At 39.4% G+C, this 24772-nt stretch overlaps 1 protein-coding gene and 1 pseudogene across 3 annotated transcripts in view; one reads left to right on the forward strand and one right to left on the reverse strand.

The window, feature by feature from the left end:
• Positions 1-24772, reverse strand: part of cadm2a (cell adhesion molecule 2a) — a 470143-nt gene that overhangs the window by 192949 nt on the left and 252422 nt on the right. The gene's annotated exons all lie outside the window — the stretch shown is intronic.
• Positions 1647-22902, forward strand: LOC132132315 (CD209 antigen-like protein C; annotated as a pseudogene).

Below are 24772 nucleotides of genomic sequence, written 5' to 3' on the forward strand. Positions count from 1 at the left end.
CTCAGATAATACAATACAGAAGTTTCAGCAGAATAATTAATAATATAATTATTTTCAGTGCTAATAGAATTCTCAAAAAAAGACTCCGTTGTAAGTGTCTTACCTTAAATAAGATGTCTGCTTTTTTGACTGCTTCACCTTTATTTACCTTTATCATGCTGTTTTGCATATTACTCCAATGTATTTTCTGTCATTAAAGATGATGTGTCACTCCACACTGGTCAAAGTCTTGTTCCAGTCAGTCTTGTTCCAGTCAGCATTTGAAGTGTTTCTTAAGAATCACATACACACTTACAGAGGATCGGATCTCTTAAACAGCACAACTGAGTAAAGTCCAAGAGCAAAACTCACTGTGACCTGCCTTACAGAGGATTGACATAATTAAATATACAGACTAATAGAGAAAATGAAGCTCCAGTGCAGCTCCAATGAGTTTGATGTACTCCTTTCTTGCTATTTTAGGACTGTTTTCTAAATAATTTCTAACCTGATTGCTCTCACATATGTTTTCTCAATGTTCATCTCGTATGAGAAAGAACTACATTCAAAAGCTCATTTACCACGATGTACTGTACATCATAATCAGGAAGTTGGTCATGAACTAATGCCACAGTGTTTCAGAACAGCAGCAGTGTCTGACGAGACGTGTCTGTCTCTCACTCGCAGCAAACTAATGGTTGGAGTGGAGTGGTTTAGGATATTCTGACCAAGCTGTCAATCAAATGTTCTTTTTGAAACAATCTTTTTTTCTTTCTTCAGTGGATTAACTTGCATTGATTAATTGTTCACCTCAAGACTAGCAATGTACACAAACAAAATAAATTGTGTACATTTTTTTGATTTTATGCAGACTTTAAAAGTCACACAGATGTAACTTCAAAATGTTTTTTTAGCTTCCTTGAGAGTTGCATGTAATGTGACTTGTGGCTTCACACAATGTACTCAGACAAGTTCTCTTAAACTGTTCTCAATAACTTCTAGAATCTAAAAGAATCATAAAAGCCATACAGAGTTGTACAATATAAAAACACAGATATTCAAGCACAATTTACTGACATATTCTGATCTAGTTTAAGTTCATCAGGTTAAGTAAGGTGACTTCTTTCTCATTAATAAGTAAATTACAGCCACATCAAAACAACAAGGTGACCACCACAAAGCACCTTTTTCATTGTTGAAAGGATATTGCATGAATTTGTACAATGACATACTTTTCCAACACCTGCTGAAATCAGTCTAAAAAAGCAGAGGTATACAAACACACATGGAGAGTATCCACTATTTAAAAGACAGAGGTCACAGGAAAAATAATGTCTCAGCCTGTTTATGGCAATATAAACACTGATGGAAGACAGGATTTGAGAGAAGCAACAAGAAAAACCAAACACCTCAACATACAGGTACAAACACAAGCAACACAAACATTAGGAGATTGAGAAAAAGGTGAAACTTTAGTTTAGGGATCAATTCTCAGTATAAACCAGGTGCTTATTAACATGCATAATTCTACTATAGTGGCTTCTACCTTACTATCGCTACTATTGAGGCAGAAGTCGTAGTTGATAGTTAGTTAATTTCGGGCATTGGTCCCCAATCTAAAGTATGACCAAGAAAAGATTTGTCTTTATTTGCCATCTTTGGGAAGTGATTAAATGAAGGTCAGAAGCTCCAGAGCCGCTGAAGTGTGTTTGGTGCTTCTGTATGTGCTTCTGCTGACTGCAGTCATAGTGCTGTGTGTCCATATCCATACAAAGAACACAAACTACACTGAAAAGATACACCAGCTACTAACCAACAACACCAACCTCACAAAAGAGAGAGAGAGCAGCTACTAAACAAGAAAATTAACTTGACAAATTAAAGGGTTGGATTATTGAGTAAGAACAGCAAACTGGCTAAACAAAGAGACCAGTTCAATCAGGAGAAAAGTGAGCTGTTGAAAATTCTTTGTGAAATGGGTAGATAAACTTTAGTACAAATATGCACACACACGTACACACACATACAACATAAAATAAATAATGAAAGATTAATATATATATATATATATATATATATATATATAATTTAAAATCTTGTGTATGTAAAATTTTGATCTTATGTTTTTGCCAATTGAGAAAGACTTGGTCATTTAAGAGGAATGCTTACGAACATCAAATCCTTCAGTCTTTCTATCAATTTTGTAGACTAATTTTAATATAAGATATTAAAGGCGTAGTATTTAATATTGACAGCAAGCTTTTGAAATGGTTACTGCAGTCCAAATTCAAAATATTGGAGAGTTGCTTCTACTCCCTCCTCCTCAGACTTGATCTCTCCTTGAGACTTGAGTCTGATACTAGATTGAGGACACGCAACCAGAACAAACGCAACTGACAATGGAAGGTGACAAGCCTTAGTGTGAAAAAAGTGATGTGACATACAGCCTATGGTGACCCTTACTTGGAATTTGTGCTCTGCGTTTAACCCATCCAAAGTGCACAAACACAGCAGTGAACACACACACCGTGAACACACTCCCGAAGCAGTGGTTATTAGCCTTTATCCATGTTTTAATATGCCTCTGGTCATCAAGCTTTAGGCCATGTCCTTCTTCCATTTAAAAAAAAAAAAATCTCTGTCCACATGAAAATTCTAAAAGCATGCTATGAAGCACTGTCAAGCCAACAGGTGGTGATATAATCGAAACCAATCAGAAGCCTGAAAAAGTTTCCAGGCTTATCAGCGTATTCTGCTTCGTCACAAGCCTCATCACAAATCTCCAGTTCCCTATCTGTCGGTCACTACGAGTTATGTCGAACGACATATGGGGTCTCACTTGGGAGGCCAATCATCTCTGAGTTTAAGAAAAAACATTAATGAAAATTGGCTAGTGGATTTAACATACCTGAACCACTGACTTATACTCCACAAAGCCATTCATCTGCTGTGTCGGGAAGCAGTTCTGGTTGGCGGTATGGTGGAAACAGCGGTGTCCCTTTCAGCGATTCCCCTGGGCACTTCAACTAAGAGAGCAGATTTCCTAAAAGAGCAAATCACGGACGATTCGCGTCTTTTTAAAGACGCCGTTTCCATCGCGTGCTTCTGGATGCGGTCGTTTCCTGTTCTCTGACAACGGTCACGAGCGTTGTCTTCCGTGTCTGGGCATTCAGCACGGTGAAGGTGCGTTCGTGGATGGTTCATGCATGCACTGCGTGTGTGACCATGGCAATGCTGAGATTGCGTCTCTCCTTTCTTGAAGGGAAAGGAGCAGACCCCTCTGTCACTACCCATTCCGGTTTCTCTGCCACGAGCAGAGGACCGCCAGCTAGTGCTTGGGGAGATTTGAAGGTGACAGTGAGAGCTTCTACGCCGGGACACGCCCCACAGACCTCTTACCCCTTCCGCAGTGTTTGTCCTGTGCAGCTGCTGGGTGATTTTGCTGTGACTTTGCTGTCTTATGGCAGTCCCAATGGATCATTTAGTTTGCCGCCGGGGATTAGATGTCAATTTCAGCATCGGGGATGGGCTATTGACCTCTGTGGATGAAGATTCAGCGGGGCTGCCCCCCTCGGGTGTTGTCGCCACTGCTGAATTGGACCCAGAGTTGACAGCCGTGCTTGCCCGGGCAGCTGTGAGCATCAGGATGGAGGTGAATGCACCGCCCAGCTCTGAGTGCTCATGGCTGTTCGATTGGTTCTCGGTGTAGAGCGCGGCTCACAACCGCGTTTTGCTCTGGTTCCTTTATTCCCGGATGTGCATGGGGAAGTGATGTAGTCGTGGATGGCCCCTTTTTACGGCCGGAAGCAGCTCGTTTCATTCCTCCGTCCTCACTACCCTCGATGGCGGGGCAGCTAGGGGTGTGTCGATATTCCCCAGCAGGAGAGTGCGATTGCGGTGCACTTGTGTCCGCAAAACGCCGCCACTGGTAGGAATAGTTTGCGCCTCTCACCTAAGGCCTGTAAACTGTCGGCCGCTCACACTGCCAAGGCTTACAGTGCTGCAGGCCAAGCTGCCTCTTCCCTGCATGCCATGGGTATCCTGCAAACTCACCAAGCCAAAGCTTTAACAAATGCATGAGGGTAGAACCAACCCAAGGTTGATGCAGGAGCTGCGCACGGCGACTGACCTCACCCTTCTGGGTGACAGAAGTCACGATACAGTCCCTCGGGAAGGCGATGTCCACTCTGGTGGTCGAGTAGTGCCATTCAGCCTGGTTGGTATGAGAGACGTTGACAAAGTGCACTCTCGACGCTCCCATCTCCCAGGCTGTCCTGTGTGGCGACGCTGTCAGGGGCTGTGCCCAGCAGTTCCTGACAGAACAACAGCAGACTGAGGCCATACAGCACATCTTGCCCCAACGTGATCCTCCGGTTGCCACCATTTCGTCGCGGGCAGTGCCTCAGCCTGCTCGTCGCCGTGGGCGCCCCCTGCGTCCTCCACATAAGCTCCGCACCATACTGAGAGATCTTCGAGGCCGACGCGTCGAGCCCCGCGCAGGAGAGCGGCGCCCCCCGTGTCACTTCCGGCTGCGAAGTCCTCTAGGAAGACGACTAAGCGGCCCTGACACGGGCAACTCGGTGATGTGGGAGACTGCTCTTCAGGAGCTGGTAGAGACAGCACCACATGACAGCTCACATTTCCCGGGGAATGGCGACTCCATCCCCAGACGGTCCAGCTGATCTAGAGTCAACTCGGGGAAGCCCAGGTAGACCTGTTCACTTCCCACGAGTCCTCTCACTGCCAGCTGCACTATTCTCTGTCCCAGGCCCCCCCGAGCTGGCCTCGGGCTCTATGCAAGTATGCGTTTCCCCCAGTGAGCCTGCTCGCACAAATGCTGTGCAAGGTCAGGGAGGACAAGGAACAGGTCCTGTTGGTTGCACCTTACTGGCCCACCTGGACCTTGTTCTCGGAACTCATGCTCCTCGTGACAGCCCCTCCCTGGCACATCCCCCTGAGGAGGGACCTCCTCTCTCAGGGGCTTGGCACCATTTGGCACCCTAAGTGATCTGCCACCAAGCATTTTCGGTAAGTGAAGAGTGCCTTGTGTTTGGGCCGGCCTACTCTCACGTTGTTCCGAGACCCCGGCCTGGATACATGCCCAAGGTTCCCACCACTCCCTTCTGAGACCAGGTGTCGAACTTGCAAGCGCTGTCCCTGGAGGAGGCAGATCCAGCCTTGGCGTGGCTGTGTCCCGTAAGAGCGCTTCGCATATACGTGGACCGCACCCAGAGCTTCAGAAGCTCTGAGCAGCTCCTGGTCTGCTTTGGAGGTCAGCAGAAGGGGAAGGCTGTCTCCCAGAAGAGGTTGGCCCACTAAATAGTGGATGCCATTGCCTTGGCGTACCGTTCCCAAGGTGATCCGTGCCCCCTGGGGGTGAGGGCAAACTCCACACGGTGTGTGGCCTCCTCCTATGCGGTGGCGCACGGTGTCTCTCTGGCAGACATTTGTCGAGCTGCGGGCCGGGCGACACCTAAGACCTTCGCGAGGTTCTACAACCTTCGTGTAGAGCCAGTTTCTTCCCTTGTGTTGGGTAACAGGTAATTGGCGGGAAGGGCTGGCTGGGTGTCACGCTTGCTGCGCCATTCCCCCTAACACGGGGATGCGAGCGCCTTTCTTCTCCCAGTAGAGTTCCCCAGTTGGCTTACCCTGGTCGAGCATCCTCCAGCACCCTCGGCAGTCAGACTTGGCGGAGCAGTCTTTCGCCAGGCCCAGTACTGGTGTTAGCATGCCCGGAGCTCCGGTCAGCCCCTGTACTGGGCTAGGTGTCCACATGGCTCGATTCTCTACAGGTAATCCCATGTGGGTTTTCTTCCATGGTATGGTTTCCCTCTTGGCAAACCCGTGTCTTCCCTTGACAGACCCGTTCTGTCAGTCTCTTCTGGCAGCTGTTCCATCCCTACTCTAAGGTAGGACCTGCCTCAGAGACCCTTTCCATATATAGTACTGCCCCGTGGGTCAGTCCATATCAGTATCTCCACATGTCACCTCCCTACAGGTAGGATGTGGTCTCTGTAGCGGCCTGTTCCTAGGCTCGCTTCCCCATTGTCTTGTCAAGCTGAAAGAACAAATAGGGAAGATTTGAAGCAATCTTTCACTGAAGATTGAAATCCCTTCCACTAACTTTGAGTGGGCGGAACAGCAGCGTGGCCTTCTTCAGCAGCGATGTACTCACCCTTTGGCCCCTTGGTACCAAGGTAAGTGAATTTGCGCTGGGGCGTTGGGAAGGTTACGACCTTAAGTGTAGCTTTTCCCCTTAAGTGAACCGTACGCTGTTGCCGGGACATGTTCTCGGCTTCTCAGCGTATGAGTGGATGCACCGGTCACCCTTTATACCCATTGACACGGGGAGTGGCTCAGGTATGTTAAATCCACTAGCCAATTTTCATTGGCATTTTCTCTTAAACTCAGAGATGATTGGCCTCCCAAGTGAGACCCCATATGTCGTTCGACATAACGTCTCTGTTCCCTCCATCAGGGAACGAGGGTTACGTATGTAACCAAGACATTTCGCTGTCTACATGATAACACTGCAACCAAAGTTTTTGAAAATCTTCACTCTGGCAGGAGTTTAAAAAAAAATTTGGTTTCAGTGACCTGGTGCTGCATTTGCTTGTGGACTAAAGGCCAAACCGCATAGATAAAGCTGCGATTTGCAAAAAATACATGCGTTCATGTAGACAGGCCCTATTAGATGGATGCAAAGACTTTTTAGGTTGGGTACAATCAGCGATCTCTGACCCAATTTCATTTGCTGGCATCCATAACCTGTCATTCACATGAGATCAAAGCAACAGTTTTGTATTACTATTTCATTATGATTATTTTGATTTTTTTCTTTTATTTGATTGTATCTACTCTGTTGTTCTGCTGTTCTATGTTGTTCGGACATGATCCTGAGGACCCCCGTGAAAAGGAGATGTTTCATCTCATGGGGTTGATCCTCTAAAAAATGTTTATAAATAAATAAATTTGTTCAAATCATAAATAAATAATAAATAAAAACAGAAACTACACAGAGATATATAGTGTGGTGTTCACAAAAAAAAAAAAATACTGTACAGGTCATAGTTACAAAAATGTCTGAGCCTGTTTATGCCAAGGTAAACACAGGAACACAGGAAATGGACAGACACACCTAGAGAAAAAAATAAACTAACACCTCAAACCACACAGGTACAAACACACTTTCACTGTACTGGCATTAAGAATCATTTGTCTGTCATCTTCAGGAAGTGATTCAGTGAAAACCAGAAGCTCCAGAGCAGCTGTAGTGTGTTTGGTGCTGCTGTGTGTTCTTCTGCTGACTGCAGTCATAGTGCTGTGTCCACATCCATAGAAATAACACAAACTACACAGAAGAGACACACCAGCTACTAACCAACATCACCAACCTCACAGAAGAGAGAGAGCAGCTACTAACTAAGATCACCAACCTCACAGAAGAAAGAGACGAGCTAATAATAAAGAACAGAAATGAATTCCTGGTAAACTCTCATTATATGTTGTTTGGTTGTGGTCTCAGTGACTTGTAGTGTACGTTATATATTATTAGAGTAAACCATATGTTAGAAGTTAGAAGTAGTTGTATATAGATGTCTTCATGGGTCCACTTACTGTAGATCTGAAAACCTGAGGTACATCCCAAGCAGGTTTGGGTCTAAATCTTGTACCGGCATGAGATCATTAAAGCCCGGTTGCTCAGCCCCGTGACTCCTCTGTTTCTTCTCCGAGCTAGCTGAGAGGGGAGAAATGGGGGAGCGGGGCTGCCTTCATTGAAGAAGGCATTCTGTGTGCGGAGATGGGTGAGATTCATGATCTCAGTGACAGCATTCCGTTCAGGTGAGCGCAGGATTTTCATGGGCATCACCGCACCTATCTGCATGAACTACACTCCTAGCACGACATTTGCACCAACCTTACTCGGAAATTTGCTCTAATAAGCTGTGTTTCTACTGCAGGAGCTCTACCCAGGAATTAGGGACTTTGGGCTGGTACTCGGTATGTTTCCACTGCAGGAACCAGGAACTAAATAAAGTTCCGTGTAAAAAAATGCTCCCCAGAAAGTCTCTGCTGGCGAGGTAGTACTTTTTCAAAGTTCCAGGGGCCTCATTTATAAAGCGTGCGTACGCACAAAACGGGGCTGGAAACGTACGTACGCCAGTTCCCACGCAAAGGTTGTGATCTATAAAAAACAAACTTGACGGGAGAATGTGCGCACCTTTAAGCAAACTTTGAGCCGTGCGTACGCACATTCTGGAGACAAAGGGAATTGGCGACACCGATGGTGAGGTCGTGAACTGAAGTTAGATTGTAGAAAATAAATGTGAGAAGAACGATTATAAGAATGAATGACATTTAATTTTCACTCCATTTCATACGTTATATCCACATTATCATGAAGATTAAATCCAACAGTGTTATTTGTGCCGATTGTTTTAGGCTATATACATCTAGTAAAATCCAAACGTAATTCAAAATGTATTAAAAGTAAAATAAAATAATAATCAGCGCTGCCTTACAGTCACATTGTCCACAACGGGAGCACAGGAGGACATGGCGCGATACATGTGATAGCCTACAGAATAGCATGAAATACCCTTTTATTAGAGAACTGCAGAACACAGTGTAAAAAGGAAATATTTTCCTTAATGTACATAGCCTATATCATAAAATGTCAAAGTCTGCAAATACAGTCATGAAGCACAATCGCTACTCATCATCGGTCCTAACTATTACGGTGTTCATTACAAAACCGTCAAGAAGCATGTGTTCACTATAACATTTTCGTCTTAAATTTTCGCCCACAAATTAATTAAGTGATTTTGTCAAGGTGTTAACGATCAGTCTATTTGCTAGAAACATATAAATTCTCCGGTGACCCGGGTATGTAATGCTTCATGATGGCACTCCTGGCACTGTTGGAGGATTACGCTAATGGCAGAATAAGGAGAGAACGAGTTTTCAGGGACCATGATGATTTCCTGGCCCATGATGATGACTGGCTAATAAGCCGATTTAGATTCCCTAGAGCTGTGCTCTTGGATCTATGTGCTGAATTGGGTCCAGTATTAGAGAGGGCAACACGCCGGAACCATGCCATCCCAGTCCAAATACAAGTCCTCACCACTCTGGGGTTCTTGGCAACCGGCTGTTTCCAGCGGGAATTGGCAGACAGGTAAATTAATAATATAAAAAAACTATAAGTAATCCTCAAATTTGTCTCTAAGACCTTTTTGTATATGAAATAATTCTATTGGAATCTATCATCTCACCCTATAGGTCTGGTATATCACAGCCGTCCCTGAGTGCCATAATATCTGTCGTTTTAAATGGTATACTTAATATGGTTAGTCGATACATCAGGTTCCCCTACACTGTGCGAGAACAGGCCGAAATTAAAACGCAATTTGCAGCAATGTCTGGTTTCCCAAATGTAATCGGCGCAATTGACTGCACTCATGTTGCTATAAGGGCACCATCTGAAAATGAATTTGCTTATGTTAATAGAAAGCATGTGCATTCTATTAATGTGCAAATCATATGTGACTCCAACATGACCCTCACAAACATTGTGGCACGCTGGCCTGGTTCAACACATGATTCCTTTATCTTGACACATAGCAGTGTAGGGAACAGACTAAATGCAGGCGCAGTACGTGATGGCTGGCTTCTTGGTGAGTTTAACAATATTAAAAAGTAGAAACTGTAACAATTTTGTTTTTAATATAATTATAACCTGCAGGCGACAGTGGCTACCCCCTGAGACGCTGGCTCCTCACCCCATTTTTAAACCCGCAGAGCGCAGAGGAAACTCATTATAACGAGGTCCACTCTCGTGCCCGCGCAGTTGTGGAGCGTGCCATCGGCATCCTGAAATGCAGATGGCGTGCTCTGGATGCCTCGGGTGGCAGACTTTTATACCATCCAGCAAAAGTGTGCAAGATTGTCAGGGCGTGTGGTGTTTTGCACAATATAGCACTGAGAAACGGTATTCCTCTCCCTCCTGATCTCCCTCTACCCCAGCATTACGACCCCGAGCCACAGCCCCCTGGCCGACAAGAGGGATATCAACGAGGTGCAAGAATCCGTGAGGATGTCATGCGGCATTTGTAAAGAAAGACAAAACTCAAGGTTCATGTTTTAACTGCATCTTTTAATGATTGTGCAATTTCTTGCATCACTTCTCTCATCTGCCGTAGCTCATCTGCAACCCTGTTGACAGCGTTTATTGTCTCTCGCTGTAACTGCAGGACTGCGTCAGTGAGTACCCGACCACTTTTGGACGTGCCAGACGCAGAAGGGGCACTGCTTTGAGCCGGACGCTGTGCATCTGCATCTGAGAACCCCTCACCCTGAACCTCCTGTTCATTTACAGCTTCAGACTCCGGAAGGACTGGAGGACAAACAATTGGCAACATTTATCCATTTATCACCCCACACACTCAAATGTACAGCGTTAATGATTAAAAATCGGTTTAACCTTGCTCCTCTGTGGTTTCAGTCACGTCAGTGTCTCCCTCCTTTTCCGACACAATACCACACACGCTGACCTCCCCAATTATAGCCGCGATTTTGCTGTCCACTGATGTGAGATCAGCTGTACATGGGCCCCCACCAGTTGCAGCCACGCTCTGGCGGTGGGAGGACAGTTTTCTCTTTGCCTCCACCTTGAATGAATGAGAATCTTTATTTCACATATTTTGCATACTGTAAGCACATGTAAATAAAACTTTTTGAAAATCAATATTGCTATTTATATAGGTATATAGCCTAATAAAACACAAATGTAATATGTTGGTAAAAAAAAAATTTGTATACCTTCAGGTCGGACCATTTTTTCTTTAATTCTGCAACTGTCCATTCTGTCCCACTGACACAATTGACGGCAGAAGCAATACTTTGCCACTCGCACTGCTTCTTTTTATTAGTGACCCCACTGCTGTGGCCACCAAATAACACAGTTTTCCGAGCCTCCACCTCCCCTACAAGTGTTTCAATCTCAGTATCTGAGAAATTACGTTTTTTTCCTCTTTTCTCACCTGTCGCCATTATTAAAATTAGGCTAACAGAAATGCACGTTTTCACTTTCTTGGATTAATTAATTGGCGGGTCGCATGCCAGTTTTCCAGGTATATATGGGATTCCACTCTCATTTACATGCTGATCAGCAATCATGAGGTGATTTGCATTGACTATTTATGGTTAAAAATGGGCGTGTACAGGGCGGGATATGAGGCTGGTTCACGTACGCACATCTGCGGGTGATCTGTGATTTATAAAGGGAACATTGCTTACAGGTGTGCGTACGCACGGTTTTATAAATCGGAATATTTTTTGGCGTACGCCATTTTTGGCTTTTGGGCGCACGTAAACTTTTAGTAAAGATCCTACGCATAGTTTTATAAATGAGACCCCAGAACTTTCGGAACTTTCGGAACTGAAAGTTCATGCAGCATTGTGATTTCAATCACCATTTATTCGGCTCATTTTCAGAATATTATTGTTATTATGTCATGAAATGTAATTTTAAAAGTATTTCAGGCGAGAATGTAGTTGTTTAGAACTCAAATCTGTGGTTTATTCATAAATACAGTGCCTATTTAAAAATGTGTTTCGCTGATTTCGGAGACAGTCATGTCCAAGTGATCAGCAGGAGCTCAGGGCTTATGTATCCGTCAAGAGCAGCCTCATCTCGGCTAAACCTTCTGATATGTGCCGCTGGCTCTGATGTCTCTTTAGTGGTTAAACATAAAATATCATTTGTTTTGGGTAAATCTAACAGGTAATATATGGTCTGTATTCAATTTATCAATATGTTAAAATTAAAATAAAAAAGGCAAATTGATATAATATTTCGTTTCATTGTAATGGCTGTATATATACACATTTCCCCGAACTAAGTACATAAACACATTTCCAAAAACTGTAAAAGGCTATTTCAAAACATTCATTAATTATTTTACGGTAAACATTTTACCGTCTTAAGTGCACTCATTTATTTAGCATATGAATTGCAATCTCTCATTCCAATCCTGTTAGACTGTTCATTTTTGGAACACTAATGAAGATCCATTTTAATTAAATCTGACAGCTATACTGTATTGGACCTTGAAATTGTAGTTGCATAGGCTGTCAATAGCAGAGATTTCATTTAAAATAATCTTCATTTGTATTTCAAAGATGAATGGAAATCGTATGGATTTGGAACGGTATGAGGGAGAGTAACTGATGACAGAATTAATATTTTTGTGCTTTTAAATAATGTTGTGTTCTATAGGAATGGGTGTCATTTCACTTGACTATTGACTATAAGTTTGTAGCAATTGTTAATAGTGACAGCCCTGTCTTTTTATTAATTTTTACCCTATGTATTTGAAATTGTTTATCTTTGTGACCACTCTTTGGTGCAACACCAATATTGTACAAGTACCTGCTCATATTTTCTTTTTTCTGCATGTTGCTGTTTAAAACTTAAAAGTGTTTTATAATACAAACATTTTCAATGGTGCTTTTCACATTGTTAAATTAGTTGATGTCACAATATTTTTGTCTTCACCCGTTTAAGGCAAATAAAAGCTACTGAACACATTTTTAAGAATGCTCACATGAGGTAAAAATAAACCATGTTCAAATTGTACATATGGTGCTGGATTTATTTGCTACAAAATATAGGCCTATGCTATAATTGTTTTTAAATCTCTGCATAACAGATTTTCTGTTTATGGTGCGAAAGAAAATGTTAATCTACAGAATTTTCCGTTTTAATGTTGAAGGAAGTGCCCGTAAATTTAATTGTAATTTTCTGCCAGTACATTATCCATTTTTTTACTTTTTACTTTTTTTTTTTTTACAGTGTGAGAACAGATCTAGCCCACTGTTATTTTGGTATCATCACTAGAGGATTTCAGACAGGTGTCTTGGAGTTAAAATATTCCGGACGGTGACGGTGTAGAAGTAGCACTTGACATCCCTGATCTGAAAAGAATAGCTGTTTGGGCCTCTACAGTACTGTACAAACACATGCTTTACTTGATAAATAATTCAAAGAATAGTTCACTTACAAATTAAAATTTTGGCATTATTTATCTATGTGTTGTTCAGACGCTTCATTACGCAGCTCTCTGGAACACTGGATTTTGATTGGTCAATCGTAACATTCCAAGGCCTGTATTTTCTATCATTAAAGATGATGTGTCACTCCAAACTGGTCAAAGTCAGTCTTGTTCCAGTCAGCATTTGAAGTGTTTCTTAAGAATCACATGCACATCTATAGAGGATCAGATCTCTTAAACAGCACAACTGAGTAAAGTCCAAGAGCAAAACTCACTGTGACCTGCCTTAGAGAGGATTGACATAATTAAATATACAGACTAATAGAGAAAATGAAGCTCCAGTGCAGCTCCAGTGAGTTTGTTGTGCACCTTTCATGCAATTTAAGGACTGTTTTCTGGATAATTTCTAACCTGATTCCTCCTCTCACATATGTTCTCTCAATGTTCATCTAGTATGAGAAAGAACTACAGATCAAAAGCTCATTTACCACGATGTACTGTACATCATAATCAGGAAGTTGGTCATGAACTAATGCCACAGTGTTTCAGAACAGCAGCAGTGTCTGATGAGACATGTCTTTCTCTCACTCGCAGCAAACTAACGGTTGGAGTGGAGTGGTTTAGGATATTCTGACCAAGCTGTCAATCAAATGTTCTTTTTGAAACAATCTTTTTTTCTTTCTTCAGTGGATTAACTTGCATTGATTAATTGTTCACCTCAAGACTAGCAATGTACACAAACAAAATAAATTGTGTAAATTTTTTTGATTTTATGCAGACTTTAATAGTCACACAGATGTCACTTCAAAATGTTTTTTTAGCTTCATTGAGAGTTGCATGTAATGTGACTTGTGGCTTCACACAATGTACTCAGACAAGTTCTCTTAAACTGTTCTCAATAACTTATAGAATATAAAAGAATCATAAAAGCCATACACAGTTGCACAACATAAAAACACAGATATCAAGCACAATTTACTGACATATTCGTATCTAATTTAAGTTCATCAGGTTAAGGAAGGTGACTTCATTCTCATTTATTTCACATCAAAACAACAAGGTGACCACCACAACACACTTTTTTCATTGTTGAAAGGATATCGCATGGATTTGTACAATGACATACTTTTCCACCACCTGCTGAAATCAGTCTAAAAAAGCAGAGGTATACAAACACACATGGAGAGTATCCACTATTTAAAAGACAGAGGTCACAGGAAAAAAAAAATCTCAGCCTGTTTATGGCAATATAAACACTGATGGAAGACAGGATTTGAGAGAAGCAACAAGAAAAACCAAACACCTCAACACACAGGTACAAACATAAGCAACACAAACATTAGGAGATTGAGAAAATGGTGAAACTTTAGTTTAGGGATCAATTCTCAGTATTAACCAGGTGCTTATTAGCATGCATAATTCTACTATAGTGGCTTCTACCTTACCATTACTTACTACCTTACTAAATATAAATAAGCGAGTTTATCGGGGCAGAAGTAGTAGTTGACAGTTAGTTCATTCTGGGCATTGGTCCCAAATCTAAAGTGTGACCAAGAAAACATTTGTCGTTATCTGCCATCTTTGGGAAGTGATTAAATGAAGGTCAGAAGCTCCAGAGCCACTGTGTGTTTGGTGCTGCTGTGTGTTCTTCTGCTGACTGCAGTCATAGTGCTGTGTGTCCACATCCATACAAAGAACACAAACTACACTGAAAAGATACACCAGCTACTAACCAACAACACCAACCTCACAAAAGAGAGAGAGAGAGAGCAGCTACTAAACAAGAAAATTAACTTGACAAATGAAAGGGTTGGATTATTGAGTAAGAACAGCAAACTGGCTAAACAAAGAGACCAGTTCAATCAGGAGAAAAGTGAGCTGTTGAAAATCTTTTGTGAAATGGGTAGATATACTTTAGTACAAATATGCACACACACGTACACACACATACAACATAAAATAAATAATGAAAGATTAATATATATAAATATATTTTTAAATCGACACATGCCTTGAAATAACTGGTTCTGCTGTGTGTTCTTCTGCTGACTGCAGTCATAGTGCTGTGTGTCCACATCCATACAAAGAACACAAACTACAATGAAGAGAAACACCAGCTACTAACCAAGATCACCAACCTCACAAGAAGAAAGAGATCAGCTAATAACCAAGAACATAATCTTGACAAATGAAAGGGATGGATTATTAATCAATAATGACAACCTGATTAAACAAAGAGAGCAGTTTAATCAGGAGAGAAATTAACTGGCGACGAGTCTTCATGAAACAGGTGATCTTGAACTTTAATAATATACTATAGGAACAAATATAATTCATCAATACTTCAGTGTAAGTGGGAATAAATAATTCATAACTGAAATGCTGTTTACAGATGGATGGTTTTATTATAAATTTAGCTTGTACTTTCCTCACTGAAGAAGAACTGGGCAGAGAGCAGAAGATACTGTACAGAGAGAGGAGCAGATCTGATCATCATAAACAATAATGTATTTTCTTAAAATTATGTTTATATCTATTTGTAAGTAAGAACAAAAGGGTGTTTCAGATTTGAAATACTTTACTTAGATCAATTTAAACTCTCGGTAAACTAAATCCTGGGTCATCATGTTTCATGGTTCACACTGTTTATACTTTCCCGGGTTTTACGATTAAGTTCCTAACCCTGGGTTAATGTTTTATTTGCATATTTGCAATGTCAACAACAATGATTGGATAAATATAGTATTTGTTTTATTTAAGCTATAGGTTTTTCCAACGTAAATGTGTGACAAACATATAATATAACATAACATATAACATAACATAACATAACATAAAAATGAATGCATGAGGTAAATTGCTGGGTTCATCCAGCTGGGTCATTATTATTATTATTATTATTATTCTTATTATTTTTTATATTATTATTTATTTATTTTTTAAATATTTTTACCCAGGTACTGGGTAGTTTTTCTCTCTAGTATATATGACAAAGATTTTAGAGTGAATATCTATTACTTAAAAAATAAATAAATAAATAAATAAATAAATACCCTTCATTATCAGGACCCAGCACTATGTCAAAACCAACCCACCTAATGGGTTAAAGTAAAAAACCCAACAAGCTGGGTCAAAGTAACCCAGCATGTGTTCTGTCCAATATTTACTCACCCAGAAATGGTTGTTTTTAACCCAGCATTTTTTAGAGTGTACGAGTTTGTGCACTTAAAAAGCAGCATCTGTCAATTCTGTATGGTGGCTGAAAGCGGAAAAATTCTAGCAGAAACACAAATAAAAGACAATAAACGTATTAATATTACAATACATTGTTTGTATGTGTTTTTCATGTGATTTGTGGTATTTTTCTGAGCATAAAAATGGCAATTCAAGAAATGCTAAGCAGATGTAGAGATATTTCTGGCCACACAGGATTTCTCATTTGATTTAAGTTCTGATTGGGTGTACATTGCTAAACATCTAGCCGCAAAATGACTTGACATGTTTAGCACCTCAGTGGGATTAAACACAGTGTGAAAAGCCAATTTGTGTCTTCCTCAATTATTCTAGGATTTTGTCAACAGTATTGCTACAAACACTAATTTCTGGATTGGTCTGACTGACAGTGATGTGGATGGCAGTCTGAAATGGGTTGATGGCAGCAACATGATTTCTAGGTAAAAAAAAAACAAACAAACAAAAAAAACCTAAACAGGACTGATTATTATGTAATAAATGATTGTAACAGTCAGTATAATATCACACAGAAAGCAGCACTGAATATCTAATGCTGGTCTGTTGTTCCAGCTTCTGTGTGTATGGAAAGCCAAATGGACAAAGAGTACAGACCTATTCTGTGTCTTATTCACCAGGGTGGTATGCTTTTCGATGTAATGCTGCATATAAATGGATCTGCGAGAAGGGCTTCGTAAAGTATCACATAGCATAATATACAAGTTTATTAACATTATTTTTGATTTGAATAAGACGTTTACTCTTACCACGTGACATCACTTCATTACGTCACCACGTCATTACGTCACCACGTGACATCATCTGACGTCCCCTCCAGAATTTAACATATAAACATATAGTTCGTCTTCATTATGATGCCATATACAGTTTTGGGTGTTCCATTGACTGGCCAATAAGAACTCGGTTCTGTAACTGTTGCTCAGAAGCGTTAGCAAGTTTTCATAATTTTTTGTGCAAAATGGTTTCAACTTTTGAAGTTCTTTTTAAAAGAAGACAAGAGAAAAGATATGCTTTTTCCTTGATTATAATTTAAAGACATTCCCCGACATTATGTTATTGTGCTGTATGTGTGATGGACTCAGAGACGATAGTAGGGCTGATATTGACTCATCGACTTGCATAAAATAAACAATAACACATCTTGTGTTCAAAAGCTTTCTCTGCTTGATGAAGCCTGTTAGAATGCCCTTATAATTCAAGCAATTAAAGAAAAAATACCCAGGCATGAGTTTTTAAGTTTTTTTATATTCCTTGCACAAGCAATGTACTTTACTGAATATCTTCTAATATTTCTCTGCGAGCACAAATGTGCAATTCATCTTATACAACAGAACATAGCAACACAGTGTTTCGTTCCTTGAATGAATCAGATTTGGAACAAATCGAGTGAGCCAGGGATTCATTCAGATGTTTCATTCAGATGTTACCTGCTGGCGAGGTAGTACTTTTTCAAAGTTCCGGAACTTTCAGCGGTGGGACCTGGGTGCTAAACATGCTGATTGGTTGAGTTCACGCAGCATTGTGATTTTAACCACCATTTACTCATTGTGTGTAATGGCTGTATATATACACATTTCCCTGAACTAAGTACATTTCTGCGGGTATTATTATATTTAAATGAAAACAAAAAGAGGCAGTGTTATTTGATATCCCATTTAGTTTTATTGTAAATATACCGTGAGGAAAATTGCAGCAGCCATGGCAAGCTGGCTGATGTTATCAAGTACGCTGCTGTTTGCAGAATTACCGGATTTGAGTCGTCGCGGACATCACACCCGAGTCAAACGCGCAAAGTCCAAACTACAGAGGATGCAAGTCCAAAATGTGTGTACTTTGTATTGAGAAATGCGCGCAGATCTACGTCACCAGACTATTTGACAAATCTTCATGGTACTTTAGACCGCGGTGGAAACCCAGAAAGCAACAGGTCTGGAAATAAGGGGAAAAAGGGAAAACAAGTTCCTGGTACAATTGTTCCGGGTAATTTCAGTGGACTTCCTTTATACAATAATCCTACAGAGGTGGCCTGGGTTTGGTTGGCATCATTAACATGAATGTGAAAGCAAACCCAAACTCAATTATTAGTACTTTAGAGTAGTAGTATGCAGCCTTAAGTACTACTGCAAATTTTTGGGGGGTAAATTCTGTGATGTGCACTGTGAACAATTGCATTCAAAGTCGGACTGCAAAAACACATACTTTTTAGTCACAAGTGATTATAAGAAACATTTATTTATTCATGTAAGTCTTCTTCGTTTCAGTGAGGACCAGAAACTCCAGAGCTGCTGTAGTGTGTTTGGTGTGTTCTTTTGCTGACTGCAGTCATAGTGCTGTGTGTCCACATCCATACAAAGAACACAAACTACTGTACACACCTGGCTAGACCTGGCTAAATAAAGAGACCAGTTAAAGCAAGTAAAAAAATAACTTTGGGATAGTATTCATGAAATGGGCAATCATAAACTATATTAATAATTTTCTACAGGGTACATCATGCATTATTTTAGTGCAACTCAATGGTTGAACTGGCTGTTTTTACAGATGGATGGATTTACTATCAATCCAAATTTTACTTTGTGTCCTCTGAGAAGAAAACCTGGACTGACAATAAATGAAAGGAGCAGATCTGGTCATCATAAACAACAGAGAGGAACAAGTGAGTCAAACAAGTTGATAAATTGCCAGAAAATTGTTATTAGTCTTATGATATAAGATACTGTTATCTTTGATAATATTATTATAATGTTTTTTTTTTTAATGATATAAACCAATCATCTGCTCAGGATTTTGTAAGGAATCTTTTTGATCAAGAAAAAGTCTGGATCGGTCTGACTGACAGTACTGTGGAATGCAGGTGGAAATGGTTGATGGCAACGCACTAACATCTGAGAGAGAAATCTAATGCGGATCTGTTGATGCAGGTTCTGGGATCCTCAAGAACACGATGGATATAGAGGAGAGAACTGTGCTGTAAATTATTCCATATATGCTATCCATATAATGGGTTGTATAATAATACTTTTAAATGGATCTGTGAGAATATCCTTGTAAAGTATAAGATACCATAAAATACATGTTTATTCATAACATTTTAACATGGATAGAGGGTTTTCTCTCCTAAATACAGGACATCTCTATTTATATTATTATTATTATTATTATTATTATTTACATTTGTCATGTTGTTTTTCAAGGTATTAAAGTCTTTATGTCAGTACTAAAGTCAATATCAGTCCTGCAACTTCAGTCAGTGCTTCTTAAGGATCAAAAACACATGTGTAGAGGATTCTGACTCCAAAACAACAAAACTGAGAGTAAAATGCACTCTTTGACTTATTTTAGAGAAGTTTGACATGATTAAATATCAGTTGTATTAGATATATATCTTGTCTTTTCTTAGAATGCATGCCTTATGAGGAAGTGGCTCTGAGAGACAAGTACAAGAGCTTTGATTTGAGGGGTGATACCCTTTCAAAAGGTACTAATATATACAATTAAAATACTAACATGCACCCTTTAGGGGTAAATCTAAAACACTGATGTATCTTTTGAAATGGTACTGCCACAATGAGAACTCTTGTGTCATTTTTCAAGTTTTGTTAACCAAAGCTAAGAAGAATGAATGTCTCCTGAATCAAAAGTTTCAGCTATGCCGTTTCTGATAGCCTCGTGTGCAGCGTTCCAACATATTAGTGCCGTTGCGCTTTCCATTTTTGGAATTTGTGCTCTGCATTTAACCTATGCAAGTACACACACACAGCAGTGAACACACACACCATGAACACACACCCGGTGCAGTGGGCAGCCATATTGCTGCGGTGCCCGGGGAGCAGTTAGGGGTTTGCTGCCTTGCTCAAGGGTCTCTCTCACCCCACTTACAATCTCTAATGGTATCGAGACTTAAAGTCTCACACTCTAAGCATGGCTGACCCCTTGTGATAGTTGTGAATAAAGTAAAGTAAATAGTGGCAGCAACTAAAGTGACTGTAAAAGTTCAAAATGTATAATACGTATGTGCCTTTAAGGTGCTACAGTAACATGCACCCTTTAGGGGTAAATAAATAGGGATGACAGATCTGACACATTTTCTGTAGGAACAGTAGTAAGATCATCTTAACTAAACAAACAAACAATCAGACAAATAAACAAATACATAAATGGCAATTCAAATGGAAAATCTAACCTAGTAAAAATGATAAGAATAAGCAACATTTTTAGAAGAAAGCAGTTTATTCCTGCTCTTATATTTACATCAAAGGTTTAGCTACAGTACACATTTTAATTTTCTAGTAGTCTATAAACAAACAGTTTTACATGGAGGAAATGGAGATATGTATCATTTATCTGTAAAACTTATTTTATATAGTCAGGAAATGACTGCTCAGTATATGTGGTGTAGTTAATGATCTCCTCTTAAAGCATTAGTACACAGCGGCGCAGTGCACACACCAACAACTTTGACTCTAGACGACTCACGCCAGCAGAAGCATTGAGATACGAGTGATGGAAAGAAAAGATGTAGAGGAGATGCTTACTGATGCCAACAGAGATGCTAGAAACCGTCTTAGTGCCAGGACAAAAACAGAGAACTTAGACACCAAGAAACAACAAAAACCTCAACACACAGGTACTGAGACTCATCTCATTATAGTTACATAAACTAATATGTGCATTTGAGTCATAAACGTGTTGAAGAAATATGTATCATCATGTTTTTGATCTACAGGAAGTGATTGTGTGAAGGTCAGAAGCTTCAGAGCAGCCGTTGTGTGTTTGGTGCTGCTGTGTGTTCTCCTGCTGACTGCAGTCATAGTGCTGGGTGTCGATCTCCATAATACAATTGAGGAGTTTTACATCAAGAACAAAAATATCACTGACGAGATAGCTCAGTTAACAGAAAATAAAAATGACTTGGAGAAGAATATTAGTAAATTTTCAGTTGATAAAAAAACCCTATTTGAAAAAAGTCTACAGTTAAAGGAAAAGATGACAGAATTGTGGCAGCAGATAAGAAAAATGGGTAATAAAGAACTACACCAAAATTACACAAATATTTATTATGAAATGGACACAGTCGATTGGGTGTAACCTGTTATAAATATGTTGTGTAAATAAGTGTGGACGGTAAAACAGAGCTAATTATTGTACTGCTTGTGTTTACAGATGGATGGATGTGCCATCAATCCAGTCTCTACTTTGTTTCCTCACAGAAGAAGAAATGGACTGAAAGCAAAAAAGACTGTACAGAGAGAGGAGCGGATTTGATGATTATGAACAGCAAAGAACAAAAAGTGAGTAAAACATTGGTTCAAAGTATCTTAGTCTGGGGCGTCATGCATTCATGATTTTTGAGGGGGCACATCTATAAATCTACAACCTTTATAGATTGTTATTTGATCAATAAATGGTGATGGGCAAAAGTAGTGTAATCTATTAACTACACATAAAAACACGAATTTTTATTTAAGTGCCATATATGGGTGTCATGCCATAAAATATTTTTAATACGACTGAATTTGAATTCAATGTAAATTTTAATAACAATATTGTAAGTTACTTAATTTAACACTTTAATTTTACAGAGAGTAAAGAACATTTACATTATCAAAGAATATTTTCATTCAGTCTAGTCAGAGTTCAGGCACTCTCAAAAACTCCCATTAAAATCACTGAAGCACGCACATCTGCACTTTTTGTTGTTTCTGATGAGAGAATTCGCTATATAATTCAGTCAGTGAGCAAGTGAACAAAACACCGCATTTCAGTGATGACTCTTCTGCATGTCTCTGATTGGCCATTGCATTCATAAGCGCAACAGAATCGTTTCTGATTGGTTATCATGAAGCGTTGTACGAACGCGACTGTCTCTGGCTCAGCGCCAGCGAGTGAACGCAGATTTGTGTTATTTATGCACAAACTACTAGCTACTACTAAATATTATAGAAACATAATTTTCTGTAAAGTTGCTTTGTAACGATTTGTATTGTAAAAAATGCTATACAAATAAACTTGAATTGAATTGAATTGAAGTTTAGCAGCTGATGCTGTGCACTGAACGATCTAATCACAGCGGTGTGATTGCATCAAATATATAAAACATATTATTCAGCTTTTTTGTCGTTTGAAAGCTGCATTCAAAATCCACTTGGCTCAGAAATCTGAGGGGGCACATGCCCCCTCACTTTGAATGGGCATGACGCCTCTGATCTTAGTTAACATATTAAAACCTTATTTCACTTATATTCTTTAATTAGGAGTTTTTTTAAAAATATGGTGAATTATGGATTGGTCTGACTGACAGTGATGTAGAGGGCAGTTGGAAATGGATTAATGGCAGCACACTGACCGCTAGGTGAGAAATAACTGAATTAAATGGACTATTATGTAATAAAAAGATTCTCAAAATTTGTATCATTTGCAATGAACATATAATGCTGATCTGTTGTTTCAGCTTCTGGAAGAATGGAGAGCCAAATGGAGAACGTACAGAGAACTGTGTTGTGACTTCTTCATCAGGCTGGCGTGACTTTTCATGTGATAAAGATTTTAAATGGATATGTGAGATAAAAACATCTTAGATTAAAATCAACAATGTGATCACTAATAGGAAACGGGTTACGGGTTAAAAAAAAAACAAAAAAAAAACAATTATAAATACAATTGTACTTGTTTTTGCTTTTTTGTAAGCTAAATATACAGATAAATATAAGTTTTTTCTACAAATCTCATTCTATTACTGTAAATCACCTTCTTTATTAAATCATTGAGCAAATAAATTTGTGTTTCAGTTTTGTTAATGCATGTGTGCAGCTTCTAATGGCTAACTCTGGCTAATATTCACTTCCAAGACAACAACATTTATTTTCTGTTGCTTTGCTTGTGGACAGGGCATACATTTATGATCAGTCTTACTGCAAAGGCATGATCTGACACTTAAAATCTCTGACACTTTAAATCTCTTGCTAATGCTAATGTTGTACTTAGTGTGCTTTACACAGGCCCAGTCTACTGTTAACTGAGGGCATCATGACAGATGCATGCAACATATTACAACCACTGCGAAAGTATCCAGAGGTAGAGAACTGAATCAATTTCTACTTTAATGGAATCACTTCAACTGTTGATCAGTTCTTGTTTCCTGCAGCAAAAAATATGCACAAGCATTCTGAACATTATTCCTACTTTCTTAACAAAAGTCCTTAATTTTGGTTAGGCTATTTTCATTCAATTAGATGTAAAAGCAAATAAACTATGTATGCTTGCATCCTTTTATGTTAGTGAACATTGCAAATAAATTCAAAACAGTATGCACTCACATGATCAACATTTTGTCTGGTTGTTACAGTCAGAAAATCATTATAGTCACATTACTATATGTTATAGCCTATGAGATAGCCCATGATCACTAGATTTTATACAGGTGTTACCATAATGATTTTGTAAATGGTGATCAGCAACCAAATATTGATAATGTGGAAGTTATTGCCTTTTGCCTTGGCGTAACATCTCACTTTTTGCAGATAATGCAGAGTACATAACATAACTTCATAATAGGGGTAAAAAATTATGTTTGAGCTATATATATATTTATGATGGCACAGGATATCACATGTTGCTGACCACAGCTGCAAAAGCTCAAAACCAGAACACTTCCCTTAGCAGATTTTTTTTTTTTTAAATAGTGTACTTTCTATCAATCTATCGTCTCTTAGGATTAAAGTGTATACCAAATGCATAAATGTATATATAAATGCAAAAAGAAAACACTGAGATGGTGTGATCTCTTATGAAATGACGACTCCAGACATCGGTATCTTAATAGCTTCCTTAGGCACAAAAGGTCTGATTGACATGTAAATACTCATTTTATCAAGGGTGAAAAATAAATAAATAAATATCAAGCTCAAGAGAAGATGTCAAAGAGATGAAGATCAATGCTAATGCCGATACTATAAACAGTCAAGATGTCAGGAAGAGACTCAAACACCAAGCAGCCCAACACACAATTACTGATTTTATTATAACAGCTACTAACACATTTTAGTCAGGTTAGTGTTTAAGGGCCTTGTGACATGATCATGCCAATATGCTGTTATGCAATAACGACATCTCATGTGAAGAAATAGTGAGAGAATCCTTTTTTAACAGTTTCACTTCTTCTTAAGTGTTTTTCGCACAGCATGTCCAAAGCTTTCCTTAAAGACACACTATATGTACTTTCATCCACATTAAATGTTTTAACCCTAAAGAAATGAAGAGTACATTGAAAATATGTTACACTCACGGAAGATGAAAACTCATATCAGTATTCTAATCAAGTAGTTTATAGGAATGTCTGACATGTAAGTGTTCACTGTCTCAACCCATGGCAGGAAATGCTCTTTTTTTTATTCAACATTTCCTCTTATTCAGTTGATATTGTATTTTGTGATTATAAATAATACTAAATAAATATATAAAAATGAGAAGTAACTTAATTCATACAG

The sequence above is a fragment of the Carassius carassius genome, chromosome 49 (assembly GCF_963082965.1).
Source record: "Carassius carassius chromosome 49, fCarCar2.1, whole genome shotgun sequence".
Classification (NCBI taxonomy): Eukaryota; Metazoa; Chordata; class Actinopteri; order Cypriniformes; family Cyprinidae; genus Carassius; species Carassius carassius.